At 43.6% G+C, this 16,913-nt stretch overlaps 1 protein-coding gene across 5 annotated transcripts in view; it reads left to right on the top strand.

The window, feature by feature from the left end:
* Window positions 1–16,913, top strand: part of ANKRD11 (ankyrin repeat domain containing 11) — a 158,896-nt gene that overhangs the window by 27,102 nt on the left and 114,881 nt on the right. The window lies entirely within an intron of this gene.

Here is a 16,913-nt window from a genome sequence, read left to right as displayed (position 1 = left end):
CACTGATAATGCTGATCTTTGTGAAAACCTTAACTGGAAAGACCATCACTGTGGAGGTGGAGCCCAGTCATTGAGAATGTCAAGGCAAAGGTCCAAGACTAGGAAGGCAGCCCCCGCCCCTACCAGCAGGATTGGTCTTTGCTGGCAAACAGTGTACTCTGTCTGACTACAACATCCAGAAGGAGTTCACCCTGTACCTGGTGCTGTGTCTTGGAGGTGGGATGCAGATCTTCATGTCTTCACACTTTTGAAACATGGAATTTATTATTAGTAGCTGTTACTTTTTTTTTTTTTAAACATTTAAGTTGTTGACAGGCCTTTGTTTTATTTACTTATATGTGGTGCTGAGAATCAAACCCAGTGCCTCACACATGCTAGGCAAGCACTTTACCACTGAAGTATAACTCCAGCCCCTGTTATTGTCTTTTGTCTCTTAATTCGAATTCTGTTTAGGTTCTTGGCTGGTTTTAATTGATTATTTCTTTTTTCTTCATTATGGGTTGTATTTCTTTGCTTTTCTGCATGTCTGATAATTTTTTTTTTAGCCTGGGGCTATATCTTGTTGGGTGAATTTCCTTTCAGAATTATTAACTGAGATATAGTTCATGTGACACAAAAGTCCCCATTTGAAATGCACAGTCCAGGGGTTTCTAGTATGTTGTGTTGTTTGTCCATGATCACCCACCCCTCCCAGAGCCTCACTCAGCCCCATCTTTCCTCATTCCCTGGCAGCTGCCTGTTGTGGAATTCCACATAAGTGTGAAGTAAACCTTCAGGTTCTAGGTAAGCAAGGGAACCATTTCCTTTTGAAAGAACTGCTGCCAGCGGTTGGGCCACTTGCAGAAAGGAGTGTGGTGTGCTCTTGGTATGTTAGTGTAGGGTGACTGTCCCTGCTCAGTGGAACGGGTTCTGCCAGCATCTTTTCCTAGGTACCACATTGATTTTGTGCCCATGTACCTGCTCCTCATCCTGGTCCCTGCTGTGATCGACATCCTAACATTTTGAAAAGCATGATTGGTGACTGGAACACAGTGCTCTTCTTTCCCTGGTAGAAGTTTCCCTGGTATTGGGAGTTCATCAGGACACTTGGGGGATTTTCCCTTTGTCTCATGGTAGATCTAGAGGAGTGGGCATTGCCTGCCTGATGGCACAGCACCCCTTCCTGCTGGAAGTGGGCTCCCCTAGGGGGAGTGTGTAGGTGTGAGCAGTCACAGGTTCTGCTGTCTTGCCAATGCCTTGGAAGTCTGATGCCATCTGATTGCTGGCCCCTTGGAACCTTGCAGGAGTTGCTGTCTGGCTGTGGTGGTGCCTGCTCTGCTTCTGTGTACTGCTTAGTACTCTGCAGGTCCTTGCAGCATGTGGGCCTGACTTTCTGTTCTCTCTCACAGATTTTCCGTGAAGGGCCAGAGTTGACATTTCAAGCTTTGTGGGCCAGCACATTCTTTTTTGCAGCTGCTGAGTTCTGCTGTGTGGTAGTACCATTGCCGCAGACTGCCGAGTAAGCCTGGCTGCCTGCCATGAAACTCCATTGACACCAAAATTATCATTTCACCTAATTTTCTTTATATATATATTTATTTATTTTTTAGTTCTCGGCGGACACAACATCTTTGGTATGTGGTGCTGAGGATCGAACCCGGGCCGCACGCATGCCAGGCGAGCGCGCTACCGCTTGAGCCACATCCCCAGCCCTCACCTAATTTTCACTTGTCAGAAATTTAAGTTCTTTTTCAACTGGATACAAATGTAAGCCAGTCCTTAGTTTGTAGACTGTTACATTAAAAAGACAAGGGGCCAGATTTGGCCTGTGGGCGGAGATCGCTGACCCTGCCACAGTTGGTTTGGCATGGCTTGGGTCCCCTGGTTGTTTTGATGGCAGTCCTGGCTTTTCTTCTTTCTTGTGTTTGGTTTGGGCTGTGGTTTCTTAGACTTCTCATTTGATCTCATTCATGGTCTGTTATATAGGGAGGGGCATGGCCAAGGTCAGCTGCTGGCATATTGTTGTTCTGTTTCCAGTGTGGTTACAGAATTATTCTTTTGCCACTCTAAGTTTGCCACTCTAAGAAATCTTAGGTGAAAGGGGTCTATCGGCCACTGTGATCTAAGGTTGTTAGTAGACCCATGTCTTAACAGGAAGCATTAGGTTTTTGACTCATACAGAAGAGGGTGCTTTTCTCAAGTAGAATGCCTGTCCTGATGTACATGTGGCAGTGTAAGGAGTTAGCTCTGAATTAAATGAACTGGACAACTGGTGTTGGCAGCACACCTTGAGAGAAGCATTGATCATGGTTGAGCTGGTGCTAGTGAGGTGACTTAGTAAAACGAGGCTTGTGACGAATGGCATGCTGGCATGCTGAAGCGGGCACTGGAGTGCACTCCACGGCTCTGGGCAGAGGATCATGGATAAGTGCTTTAAAAACCCCAAAAGTGGAGTCACTAGGTAGGTGGTGTGGCTCAGGTGAGAACCCCGCTTTTTTTTTTTTTTTTAAACAGAGAAGATTTATTTATTTTTTTAAGAGAGAGAGAGAGAGAGAATCTTTAATATTTATTTTTTAGTTTTTGGCAGACACAACATCTTTGTATATGGTGCTGAGGATCGAACCCGGGCCGCACGCATGCCAGGCGAGCACGCTACCGCTTGAGCCACATCCCTAGCCCGAGAACCCTGCTTTTTACAGCTCATATTTTTAATGCAAAAGGCCATGATGGTTGGTGCTAGAGGAAGTATTCATCTCTGTGGAGGTAGGACTTACTGTGTTGCCCATGCTGGCCTCAGCCTTCCAGTGCCTGGCCTTGTTTACTCAGGTTAAAAGAGAAGTTTGGAAATTTGGGTAGCATAACTGAGAAGGCACAGGTAATGAATTTTTCCCTGTTTAGTAAAACAGCATTAGAATTATTTTTACTTATATTTTTAATGCAGTGCTGAGAACTGAACCCATTGCCTCACACATGCTAGGCCAAGTGCTCTACCACTGAGCCACAACCCCAGCCCCCCCCAATTTGGGGTTTTTAGAGGTGATTATTAAGAAGTATATATAAGACCATTTCAATAGCTCTGAGTATACCCATTGAGCATTGACTTTCTCTCTGTTTCCCAGAAGCTGCTGCATTGCCATCCTGCTTTTTTGCAGATTTTAACTGCTCTGGGTATCTCTCACACGTGGAATCATACAACATTTTCCCTGTTACATGTGTGTGTCAGCAGTGCTAGGGATAGATCCTGGGCTCTCGTTTGCTACCACTTGAGCTATGCCCACAGCCTAGTGTGTGCTTTGTGACTGGCTCCCTTCACCCTCTTAAAGGTTCCTTTGTGTTGTTGCATGGGTCAGTTTCCTTCCCTCTAAAGAATGAATGGTATTCCATTGTGAGCATTTATCATGTGTTCATTTTTTGTTTTCCAGTGCATTGCTTCCACCTTTTCGCTCCTGTGAATAATGCTGCTGTGAACAGGGGGACACATACGTTCAGGTCCCCCTTTTATGTTGTTTAGGTAGAGCCCCAAAGGTATGTGGGTTGTCACAGTGGAGTTGCTGGATATTATGATCCTGTAATTTTGAGAGACTGCTATAGTGTTTTGTAGAGCAACCATACCATGTGATGCCATCAGCAGTGTAAAGGGTCCAGTTTCTCCACAGACTCCACATTTACTCTCTGCCCTTTTTTTAGAATAGTTGTCATCTGAACATGTGGGAAAATGGTGTCTTGTTTGGATTTACAGCTCTCTAATGACTAGAGATGCTGGGTGTCTTTGCATGTGTTTCTTGGCTGTTTGTATATCTTTTTTGAAAAAATGTCTGTTTTGGTTTTGGTCCACTTTTCAACTGGGCTCTTCCCTTGTTATGGGAAATATATATATTTTGGGTATCAGTCCCTTATTTGATACATGTTTGCAAAGATTCTCTCACATTTCATGGTTTCTTCTTTTCTCTGTAACTATTATTTTATTCCGTGGAACTGGGGATCAAAACCACGTCTAAGCTACATTTCCAGTCTTTTCTTTTTCTTTCTTTCTTTTTTGAGACAGAATCTTGTTGAGTTGCTAAGACTGGCCTACCACTTGTGATCCTCCAGCCTCAGCCTCTCCAGTAACTGGGATCACAGGTGAGTGCCACTTGCCTAGCACATTCTTACTTTGTTGATAGTGTCCTTTGATATGTGAAGATTTTAGCTGTTTTTTTCCGCCCTGGTGTCCTTGTGTTTTTGGTGCCATGATCCAACAGAACGTTGTGAAATTCATTGTCTTAAAGCTTTCTCCACAACGATTTTTTCCTCAGTCTTGTAGTCATCTGTCTTAACTTAGGTCTTTATACATCATAAGTTAAACTTAATGGTTTTAAAGTTAGGAGTCCAACTTCATTTTTTTCCTTGTGGGCACCCAGTTGTCTCAATACTGTTTAGTGAAAATTGTCTTCCCCCCCAGAATGGTCTTGGCACCTTTCCTGAAAACCACCTGACATGTATGCGGAGGCTTACTTCTGAGGTTTTCCTTTTTGTTGGTCTCAATGTTTGTCTTTATGGCCACTTAGACTTTTTTTTGTGTATGCATGTGGTATTGGGGATTGAACCCAGCCACATCCCTGGGTTCAATCCCCAGCCCCCCCCCCCCCCCCCCCGCTTTTTAGTATTATTATTATTTTTTTAGTTGTAGTTGGTCACAATACCTTTATTTTATTTATTTATTTTTATGTGGTGCTGAGGATAGAATCTAGGGCCTCACATGTGCTAGGCGAGCGCTCTACTGCTGAGCCACAACCCCAGCCCCATTTCTAGCCATTTTTATTTTCATTTTTTTTTGAGATAAGGTCTCACCAAGTTGCTGAGGCTTTGAATTTGCTATCTCCTGCTTCAGCCTTCTAAATCCCTGGTATTACAGGTGTGCGTTAGCGCACCTGGCAGCCACCTTGGCTTTCTTTTTTCCCTTCCCTTTCCACATTTCTTATTGGTGCATTATAGTTGTGCATAATGATGGAAATTTTTTATTACATATTCATACATGCACACAACATAATTTCACCAATAGCACTCTACAACATTCCCATGCCTCTCAGCCATGTTGATTTTTTGGGGAGTACTTGAATCTAACCCAGGGGCACTTTACCACTGAGCTACATCCCCAGTCCTTTATATTTTTTATTTTGAGATAGGGTCTCACTAAGTTGCTGAGGATTTTGCTAAGTGCTGAGGCTGGTCTCGAACTTGCCACTTGTCTCAGTCTCCTCAGAAGTCCCTGGGATTACAGGTGTGTGCCACTGCGCCTGGCCCACCTTGTCTTTTAAGTTGGTTGCTTGTAGGCATTACAGGGGTCCACATAGGATGTGAATGTGTTTCTAATTAGATGAAGATAAGTAGTATCTAGTGGATAAACTTAACTAGATAGATTTTTAACTATTCTTTAAAAAGTCTTTTGGTTAGGGTGGGCTGTGGCTCAGTGGCAGAACTCTTGCCTCGCACATTTGAGGCACTGGGTTCCATCCTCAGAATCACATAAAAATAAATAAACAAAATAAATATATTGTGTCCATGTATAACTAATATAAATAATAAAAAAAAGTCTTGGTTAAAGAAGAGAGTCTACCAAAAATGAAAGAGAAATTTCTTTGGTTTTCCCCTCCATCTGTCCCTTCTTTCATTTATTTTTTTGAGACAGGGCTCACTATGTTGCCCAGGCTGGTCTTGAGCTCCTAGCCTTGAGCATTTCTCTGGCCTGAACTTCCTGAGTAGCTGGGACTTCAATTGAGTGCTCCTGTGCCTGACTTGGAAGAGAAGGTTTTGAATTGGTAGGATTGTAAACAGATCATAAGTTTTATTATGTGAATGAATATATATTTGTCATTGAAAAAAATTAAAAATAATATATATTTTTTATCATTCTCAAAGGAAAAAAGAAGGAAAGCCTTTAATATAATTCCTATGAAACTCTTACTAACGTTCTCCTGTGGGTAGTCTTTGAGGAATATGTGGGACACATCATGATGTCTCTGTGAGCCCTTTCTCCTAATGTGACTCAATGCCCAGCCTGTGGAAATTCATTACCACTTCATGGTTTAAAACACATTTCTCGCAGTGTAGTTTTTTTTTTTTAATTTTTATTTTTAGTTACATATGACAGTAGAATGTATTTTGGCAGAATGTACATATGTAGAGTATAACTTACTGTATTTAGGTTTCTACTCTTATGGTCGTACAGGAGGCTAGTAAATTTTATGACCAATTAATCCTACTGTCTTTTCTATTCCCTTTCCCTCTCCACAGTTTAGTTTTTATGCCTCTTGAATTTGTGTTACTACATTACTGCAGGGTCTCTCAAGTGTGTGTGTGTGTGTGTGTGTGTGTGTTAATGGGGATGGGGACAGGGATGGGGATCGAACCCAAGGCCAAGACTACCACGTCAGGGAAAGCACCATACTTCTGAGCTACATCTCTAGCTCCAAAGGTTCCATGAGTTCAAAACTTTTTTTTTTTTTTAATCTAGACTTGAAGAAGTTAGGTAGTCCAAGTCATGTGGTGACTTCTGAGAGTGAATGGCAGCAAAACTGGCTTGTGCATTGGTGGTGCTCCTTGCTTCTCTGTAGATCTGGCTCTATCCTCTCTTGGTTCTTTTGTCTGAAGACCTGCACCATGCACTCCTTGTGGTGCCTGCTGCTGCAGAATGCTGTGGCTCTGGTCTGCCTCTAGGTGCTCACCCTGCCTTTGCCTTTGCTTGCACAGGTGTTCTGCTGGGCGGGTGGGCCAGACTGCTCACTCTTGCTTTCAGCCTGTAGTCACCTCCCCTTTCCTTTATGTAAAGTGACTGACTCTTTTCTCTGGATGCTTTTAAGACATTTGATTTGATTTATTTATGGTGTACTTTTGTGTAGTTTTCTTTATGTTTCTTTCTTTCTTTTTTTTTAGTTGTAGATGGGCACAGTACCTTTATTTTGTTTATTTTTAGGTGGTGCTGAGGATCAAACCCAGGGCCTCATACATGCTAGGCAAGCGCTTTACCACTGAACCACAACCTTAGCCCTTCTTTATGTTTCTTATGCTTCAGTTTTGTTGAGCTTGTTTGGATCTGTGGATTTATTTATTTATTTATTTTGCTGAATTTTGAAAGTTCTTAACCATTATTTCTTGGATAATGTGCTGCCCTCCTTCCTTGGAAGACTCCACCTGCATGCTCATGAACTTGGTTAAACTGCCCCGGAGCACAGTGTAGCATTTTTGTCTCTTCCTCAGAGTGTCTTATTTTGGGGGAAATTTCTACTGCTGTCCCCAAATTCACCACTACCCTCTTCTGCAAAGTCTAGTGTGCCAGAAGTTCTTATCTTGTGTACTATAGTTTTCATTTAAGAAGTTTGATTAGGGTCCTTTTTACATCTTCCGTGTCTCTATTTAGCATGTCTAATCTGAGGCTTCTTGAACATACAGAATATTTCCATATCTTTGTCTGTTGTTTCAATTGTGTCAGTTCTAGTTGTTTTTTATTGATTTTTTTTTTCTTATTGAACAATTGTTGGTCAGTTTGAAAAATGGTGCCCACATTTTTCCTGCTTCTTTGTGTCTTAATTTTTGAGTGTGTGCCGGACATTAGTTTTTCTTTATTATTGTTGAATGTTTTTGAATTACTATAAATATTCTTGGGCCATGTCCTGGGATGCGGATGAACTATTTTGAAAAGTTTGGTTCTTTCAGGTCTCTCTCATTTTAAATATATATTTTTTGTTGTTGATGGACTTTTATTTTACTCATCTATTTATATGTGATGCAGAGAATTGAACCCAGTGCTTTGCATATGTGAGGCAAGTGCTCTATCACTGAGCCACAACCTCAGCTCTGAGTCTTTATTTCATACTCTGTTAGGGGAGACTAGAGCTATTTGCCCCACTACTGAGGCAGATCTTCCTATGAATTTGGTGGGAGCAGAAATGAGACTCTTTCCAGCCCTTTATGATTGTCTCCTTTTTTTGTGATTGTTCCCCCCCGTCCTTAATATTTATTTTTTGGTTGTAGTTGGACACAATACCTTTATTTTATTTATTTATTTTTATGTGGTGCTGAAGACTGAATCCAGGGCCTTATACGTGCTACACGAGCGCTCTCCTGCTGAGCCCACAACCCCAGCCCTGTCCTCCTCCTTTTTAAGGTGGTTTCCTGAGAAGCCTGTGTTGGCCCATGCTCTGGTCATTGCTGGATGTGGGGAGTTTTTCCCAGGGCTTTGAGGTTCTACACTCTCCTTTGGCTGTGCCCTGCAGGTGGACTGCTTTGATTTCCTGGACTCTCTTGCCTTTGTCTTTCCAAGTCAGTGGAACCACTGGGCTGCTCTTGCAAACAGTCCTTGCCCATGTTGGACCTGGAAGCTCTTTAGAATCTCAGGGATCACCATGTGTTTTTCCTCTTGAGGATCCTGTTCTCCTTGCTTATGCCTAGGGGCTGGACAGCCACCCTCAGTTGCTTATGCAGGGTTTAGTTGTTTAAGGTAGATGGTGTTAGATCTAGTTTCTGACCCTCCATCTTGATCAAAGTGGATGCTGGGATGTACAAAAAGATTTCAACATTCTTTTTTTTTTTTTCTTGAAAACTCATTTTATGCCTCAACAAATATCATAACAATCATTTTCTTAAGTGACCATTTCTTGTCAGTTTTTTGAACAAATTAAATTGGATTTTACATAAAAGCCTTGCCTCATATCATTGTAGAAGTGCATTGTTCTTGAATCATTATGCTTTGGTATAATGTGCAGTGACCATTTTCTGAAAAATGAAACCTTTATAACCTAAACTATCTAAAAGAGATGCTGAAATAAAACAAGGGTAAAACGTATTTTGAAGAAGAAAATTGATGTGAATTTTATTTGGATCAAATTTAAAACATTTCAGAAAACCGTGTTTTGTTTTACTTAGCATTGCTGACTTTGGTTGGCATTCCATAACAGTGGGATTGGCCTTTGAGGACATGGCAACAGGTGACTTTTGAGCTTGGCCTCTGCCAGGTTGAGCTTTGCATCCAGGGGAGCGGCTCTGTGTCAGGCAGAGCCTCTGTCCTGACACCTGTTTAGTTACTAGTGTTATCCCGTGGGGTCCACCCAGCTCCCACTGTCTCTTCAGCAGTTTGCTCACGTGCCTGCAGTTGTCTTTAGTGACTCTTTTGCTTCAGATAACACATAGACCCATTCTGAAACGGACAGTAGGGTGTACTTTGAAGGTTGTGTTGCCCAGGCAGAGAACAGCAGTCAGGGGACGCTTTCCCATCACCCCAAGGAGTCCTTTCCTGATCCCCAATCTCCTGCTCCTAGCAGCTACCAGTGACGTTCCTGTTGCTGTTTCATGATTTCTCATAAGTGAGCCACACACAGTATGTGACCTGCTGACTCTTGTTTTCCCTGTGGAGTGAGGGTTTTTTTTTTTTGTTTGTTTGTTTGTTTGTTTGTTTTGTGGTGCTGGGGATTCAACCCAGGGCCCTGTGCATATGAGGCAAGCACTCTATCAACTGAGCTATATCCCCAGCCCTGGGGTGTGAGTGTTTTTAAAAATTGAGATGATATTCAAACAAAAAACTCAGCACTCAAGTCCAACCATTTTAAAGTGGACATTCTGTGGCCTTCGGTACGTTTTCAACTTTATATGATCATTCCTGCTATCTAGTTCTTGATCCTTTTTTGAGTACTGGGATGAACCCAGGTGTGCTCTACTCCTGAGCTACGTCTCCCCCGCCTTTTTATTTTTATATCGAGACAAGATTCTCACTAAGTCCCTGAGGCTGGCCTTGAACTTGGCATCCTCCTGCCTCAGCTTCCAGAGTCACTGGGTTCATAGGTGTGGCCTTGTCACTTGTCTCTCAGACCATTTTTATTGTCCCCCAAATTCATAATCACTACTTACCTCCCCCTGCTTCTCCTAAAACTGCTACAACCACAAGTAAACTCCTATGTCTGTGGATTTTCCTGTTAAGGATATTTCATGTAAATGGATCTGTGTGTGTGTGTGTGTGTTTCCTGTTAAGGATATTTCATGTAAATGGATCTGTGGACCAACACACATCCCCAGCCCCTTTTATTTTTATTTTGGGATGGCATCGTGCTAAGTTGCTGAGGCTGGTTTTGGACTTGGTGATCCTCTTGCCTTAGCCTCCCAGGCTGCTGGGATTACAGGTGTGTGCTGCCATGTCTGGCTGATCTGTGGTCTTTTGTGTTGTTGGAAATATTGGGGTGCTGCAGGAAAGCAGACACACTCTAAAGTTACTTGGCAAGGCACATTTTACTTGTGCAGAAAAGTGTGCTACTAAAACAATCTGGCAAGCAAGCACTCTGTGGGGGAAGTCTTGCCCAAGTTTTTATCCCTGAGGCAGTACTGCCCCTTGCTCTGATGGGAGGAGTTCAGGGTTACAGTCTACAAGATTGGCCTTTAAAAGTGTCGAGGGCAAGGGGAATGGCTGTAATTATGATTGGATTACCTATGATACCATAGGCCTCATGATTGGAAGACTGAGGACAAAGACATGTTGGAGGCTCAGAGTGGCTACATTTTCAAGCTCATGGTTTTGTAACTTAAAAATAGCTTGGCCTAACTATACTATAACTGATTTGTTAGATCACAGCAGACACATTTTGTTACATATTAGGGAAATTGGATTGCAGGGTTAACTTTGGTAGAAGAGAGAACCAGAGTCTCACATGTCCAGCCATGTTGGAGCATGTGTCAGAATTTACTCCTTTTCATGGCTGAGTAATATTGCATTGAGTGGCGTTTGTTCACTCTGTTCATGTTTGGACTGGTATCTGCGTTGTCTCTACCTTTTGGCTCTTGGGAATAGTGCTGCTGTGGGAAAGTTCTTACAGGTTTTTATGTGGCTGCTTTTCGGGTGCTTAACCACTGAGCCATGTCTCTACCCTTTTTTGTATTGTATTTTCAGACAGGGTAAGTTACTGAGGCTTTCTTTGAACTTGCAATCCTTCTTCCTCAGCTTCCTGAGCTGCTGGGATTACAGGAGTGCACCACTGTGCCTGGCACTTGTTGACTTTCTGACTTAGGTGGCCTTTGCACTTTGAAAGGCCTTGAGCTATTTCCAGGCTCCTGAGTGGTGAGAAGGGTCACAGCTGAGGGCCTGCCAAGGCTACTTCTTGCAGAGTCTTGTTTAGAGAGTTCAGATTTATAATTTGTGAAGGAGAAAGCTGGCAGATAAAATGTGAGAGGAGTGCTTTTTAGAGAGCCCGTTATCTGGGTATATCTGATTGTTTCAGGAATTTGCCTTTCCCTGGGTTTTCCTACCTGCAACAGAAGGTTTATGCACCTACCTAGACCACAGCCTTACATGGGATGAGACCTGGGCCTTGAAGCTGCTCTTTTGTGCTTTCAGCTTCACAGCAGGCAGCCTCCAGAAGTTGAGACCTCTGACCTTTGTTCCTTATGCCACAGTCTCCTGTCCTTAAGAGATTACTCTTTAGGATGCTCCTACCCTGTGCTGCAGAAGTGGTTCCACCTCTAGGCCTTTTGCAGTGGCCTCCTCACTGTGAGTCTAGCAAGTCCTTCTTTTGTTGAGGACAGTCATAAAACTGTCTGATAAAACTTCTTTACAGAGATCAGTCTTTGCAGTCTTGGTAGCCCCTGGGTGTAGGTATGACTCTTACTGTACTGTGGAGACTAACTAGTGAACTGAGGCACAGAGGGGCTGGGCCACTTGTTCAGGGTCACATAGGTTGTAAGTGGCATCGCCAACCCAGACTGCCTCCAGAGTCCTTCCTCTGGCCTACTGGCTGTGCTGTCTACAGGCTCATGGTTGGTGGCACTCCTGCTGTTCTTGGAAGGTGACTATCCTGTGGCCAGGGAGCAAGCCTTGCTTGCTTTCCGAGTCTGTGGCACATTCTATTCATAGTAGCAAGTGGGCATTCTGTGCGTTTCACTCATTCCCGTTCTTGGAAGGTGCTGCGGTCGTCTTCCAGAAGTGTCTCTAGGGCGTCCTTCCTGTCAGCCATACTTTTCTAAGTTCCCAAGGCTGCTGATGGTGACAGACATGTGACACTCTGTCTTGGTGCTACCTTGGCAGGCAAGACCTATTCCTGTTAAAGGCAGTTTGGCTTATAATGGTATTTTCTGTGAAGGGAGTTTTTCTTTTTGAGTACTGGGGATGAACCCAGGGGTGCTCTAACACTGAGCTATACCCCCAACCCTTTTTATTTTTTATTTATTCCAGGTTCTGGCTAAGTTGCCCAGACTGGTCTCAGATTTGCTGTCCTCTTGTTGTGTGCCACTGCATCCAGTGGAAGATAATTCTTTATTCTGCCAGTTAGCTCTAAATTTCTTGTAGAATTTTTAAGGAAACTTTAATCGGAAAGTGGGCATTCTCTAAGGGATTCCTTTAAGTTGGAGGTGGTTTGATTTAAAAATGCAATACTTAGTTTGATCATCACTAATGGTCATGTTTCTATTTAGGTTTAAAACATGGATCTCAGTGACTAAAACAAAATTCATTTGCTGAGGAAGTTTTGCAAGTGTTCTACCAGTGAGCCACATCCCTAGCCCAGTGGAACCGTTTTTAATCACTAGCTTAGATCAAAAAAAGAGCAATAACATATGTACATGTGTAATTGACTTTAACCTTTTTTAAAAAAGATGCCTGGAAGTATATTTTTCAAACCATTAATTGATCCATTTTAAGTATATATGTTTATTGTGAAAGTGACATCACAGTGCAGTTTTAGGATGTTTTTGTTTACCCACGTGGCTTCCTTCTGCCCATTTATGGTTAGTCTCTGTTCTGTTCCTAACTAGGATTCTACTACTGTTTGTAGATTTGCTTTAACACACTTGGCATCTTACCCACTTTCCAGTGCAGAGATGTGCTTTATTTTTGGTTGAGTGAAGCTTTGGATTCTAACAGGGGTCGAACTGGGCACACTTTTCCTCTGGTGGGCAAATGTTAAGTACTTGGACTTGAGCCGTTCACTCTGCTGTTGAGGCAGAAACATGACTAAGACAGGAGGTGAGGGAATAAGGGGAGCAGCATTCCAGCAGAACTTCGTGCTTGCAGACAGGCCCTTGCTCACCCCCCCATCTGGCCACAGCAGGGGCGGGCAGTGAGCTGGTGGACTTTTCTGTAGAGATCAGGATCTGTGCCAAAACCAGAGCAGTTTGGCATTGTTCTGACTCATTTTGATGGCTGACATAAGGCATACTTAGTCTCGGGTGATATAAATTGAATAAAATGTGGACGTTTGGGAAGAAAGCTAGAGCGTCAAGCATGCTGAATTAGAGAAGCTAGGAATTTGGGAACGAGAGTTTGGAAATCAAAGTCACAGGAAAGGATCTGTGCCTGTAGGATCATGAGCACTTATCAAGAGTAAATATTTATATATATTGGCTTGGGGTTTTTAAAAAATATTTTAGTTGTAGGTGGGCATGATACCTTTATTTACCTATATATTTATTTATTTAATAAATAAATTTATTTAATGTGTTGAGGATTGAACCCAGGGCCTCACACATGCTGGGCAAGCAGTCTACCACTCAGCTACAAATGCAGTCCCTGGGCTTGGGATTTAAGATGACACTTTGGGGCTGGGGTTGCGGCTCAGAGGTAGAGCGCTCGCCTAACATGCTTGAGGCACTGGGTTTGATCCTCAGCACCACATAAAAATGAAATAAAGATATTGCATCCATAACTAAAAAATATCTTAAAAAAAGATGACACTTTGTACATTTAAATATTGGTCACTTAAGCGTCACCGAGGACCCTAGCCACTTGCCCACCATGCAGCAGTTGCAGGTGGTCCCAGCTGCACCAATCCTGTTTCTGCATTTCATCTCTGATCCTTAGGATCTTGTTTGCCCTTCACAAAATGGAAAAATTTGCATCTCCAGTTATAAACGTGTTGTGTTCTGAGTAGTCCTGAAGTCTGCACAGTAGAGGTTGGCAGTCATGTGAGTCTGCCCACTGCAGAGAGTGTGGCTTTGTGGTTCTGGGCTGTGGCTGTATGGGAGGAGGTGTGCTCTGTGTGAATGGAAGCAGTGCCTGCTGTTTGGCTACCTGCTTTCCCAGTCAGCATGTCCCACGCTTCCCTGTGCCAGGTCCTCTTTCTCTTCCTGCCTTGCTGCCTTTCTTTTTTCTTCTTGTTGTTCCCATCCTTCCACCATATTTTGAGTTGTTACACATTTAATTGGGATCTGAGGAAGGAATGCACAAGTTTTCCAGGGTATCTTTAAGAATTGGATGGTTTGGCTGGGGTGTGGCTCAGTGGTAGAGCACTAGGTTTGATTCTCAGCACCACATAAAAATAAACAAACAAACAAAGTTTGGCCGGGAGCGGGTGGGAAGGATTGAATGTTTTTTTAAAAGCCAGGGACTGAAGTGCACCTGGGCTTATGCCAGGAGACCTCTGCTCTGGGCTGCTGTCCCATAGATTTTTACCCCCCAACCCCTCTCAGTTCATCCCTAAGTCCCAAGGCTGGCCTCCTCAGCCCTGGGCCTGGGTTGCCTTAGGGAACAGTGTTCACTGCAGGTTTGGTGTACCTTTCTAGAAGCAGGGCTCATAGGTAAGAGGTGGGTACTTTGAGGAGGCTTTCTCCAGCCCTGGGTTCTCTTACCGCCACCTGAGGGACCCTGAAAAACGCATGTTTTGGAAAAGGACAGTGTTGGACTTTCCCACATTGTTGCTGAGACACATTCATAAGGGTTTAGGTGGAAGGCTGACATGGGTTCATGTGCTGGGTACACCCATGCTGCAAGAGGTTCATCTCCGCCCCTTCTGTCCTTTTGTGGCTCATGGACTTTATGCTTCCTTAATCAGGCTTTTGGATCTTGAAGGAACATTCAGGTTGTTAGTAACAGTGAGGGTTTGCGTAAGTAAGCTGCCACTTTTGTGAACCACAGGCTGCTTTCTGACATATTTTTGACCTGTTTCTACTATTTAATGCTATTAATTCAGCCCTTCTGGTTAATGCTGTGTAGGGTGAGTCTTAGGCCAGTTTGTGTGCTCTGGAATTGAGCCATGCTTTGGAATTGTCTGCGACGTCTTTAGGGGTGGAGTTTGTTACTTTGGGGTAGTTCAAAGATCACAGTTTTCCACCTGTGAAGAGATCCCCAGGACATTACGGGTTAACCTGATCAGTTTATATCCAGACTGAATTTCTATAAAAACACATGCCTTTCCTGTGTACCTTTGCCATCTCTGCCTCCTCCCAAAAGCAGAGCTCTTTTTTTTTTTTTCTTCCCCCACTACCCTCAGTACCAGGGGTTAAACCCAGGGGTGCTTAAACCCAGGGGTGCTTAATCATCAAGCCACATCCCCAGCCTTTTAAAATATTTTATTAGAGACAGAGTCTTGCTGAGTTGCTTAGTGTCTCCCTAAGTTGCTGAGGCTGGGCTTGAACTTGAGATCCTCCTGCCCCAGCCTCCTAAGTTGCTGGGATTGCAGGCACCATCACGCCTGTCAGGCAGAGCTCTCTCTTTCTTTTTTAATCCAGGGGTGCTTAATCATTGAGCCACATCCTCTTTATATTTTATTTAGAGACAGGGTCTTGCTGAGTTGCTTAGGGCCTTGCTTAGTTGCTGAGGCTGACTTTGAAATCATAATCCTCCTGTTTCAGTCTCCCCAGCTGCTGGGATGGCAGAGTTCTTTTGAGATGCCTACAGTAGCTTGAGCTCCTTTGTTTCAGCCCAGTCTCCTTTCTTTAAACCCTGGTTTATTTCCGTAAGAAGAATCCTCATTTAGGGTAGATTGTGATTCTGTCAGTGAAGTAAGATGGCAGTATTCTACTGTTAATCAGAAATTAGTAGTAAATTACATATAACAAGTGCTTTCATGCAAGAAAACAAAATAGATCCTAGAAAAAGTATGAGCTGGGTGTGATGGTGGACATCTGTAATCCCAGTGGCTTGGGAGGCTGAAGCAGGAGAATCACAGGTTCCTCAGCGAGGCCTTTAGCAACCTAGCTAGACCCTGTCTCAAAATAAATAAAAAGGGCTGGGGATGTGGCTCAGTGGTACAGCACCCCTGGGTTCAATCCCCAGTAAACACCCCCACCCCCCCACCCTCCCAAAAAAGTTTGATGAATGCTGAGACCTGTTTCTTGCTTCACAGTATTTAGAAGTTAATTTTGAAAAGTAGTAGTAACAATGTAATGTGTGGGTAAAGTTCTCAAGTTTTTGGATTTTAAATGATTGATTTTTGGAATAGCTGGTTTCCAGCTGTTTCACCTTGGTGTGCCTGCCCCTCTTCATGAGGTGCTCACCTGGGGCTGGGTGATACCATTCCCAGCTCCTCCTGAGGTTAAGGCAGTTTGAGGCCAGCCTCAGCAAGGGATCAGTGATGTGGCTCAGTGGTAGTGTCCCGTCCCCGCCCTCCTTCAATCTCCATTAAAACACACACACACACACATGTTTAGTTTCATTTTGTGAGGAAGCAACAAGCACTTAGTTGTTGCTTGGGCAGGGTCCCTCTGGTGGGAGCAGTGTAGGGAGGAGCGACAGCTGGGAGCACTGGTCTGAGTTCTTCACCTGGCTCTGCCCTCTGACTCCAGTTGTGTTGCCTGCTCTCTACTTCAGTCCATGACTCACCTAACTCAGAAGAGGGTCATGCCAGTCCAACATGTACACATAGAATTGTATAGAATAAGTACACTGCATGTGTACATGCATGTGTTACATGTGTGTAATAATTGTGGGTGAAATACACGTTCTTAGTGATATGAATATGTGCATGCAATTTAAAAGGAAATTGATTTTAAAAGATCTTTGTATTGGCCTTTCCCATCACTCTCTCTCTCCTTGGACTTACTTTTTTATTTGCTGATTAGGGTAGTGAAGAAGAAAGCAAGCTAGCTCATGATGGGCAGTAGCTGCTAACAGGAACTCAGTAGGGTGGTGATGTGGGCGATGCAACAAGAGCAGGCAGCACCCCGTGTCTGTGTGCAGCATCACTTGTGCACAGGTGGGTGGGGTT

Source organism: Spermophilus citellus, assembly GCF_964194105.1.
Source record: "Spermophilus citellus genome assembly, chromosome: 18".
In the NCBI taxonomy this organism is placed as follows: domain Eukaryota; kingdom Metazoa; phylum Chordata; class Mammalia; order Rodentia; family Sciuridae; genus Spermophilus; species Spermophilus citellus.
Note: the sequence above shows the minus strand (reverse complement) of the source record. Positions and strands in the feature narration are given on the sequence as shown.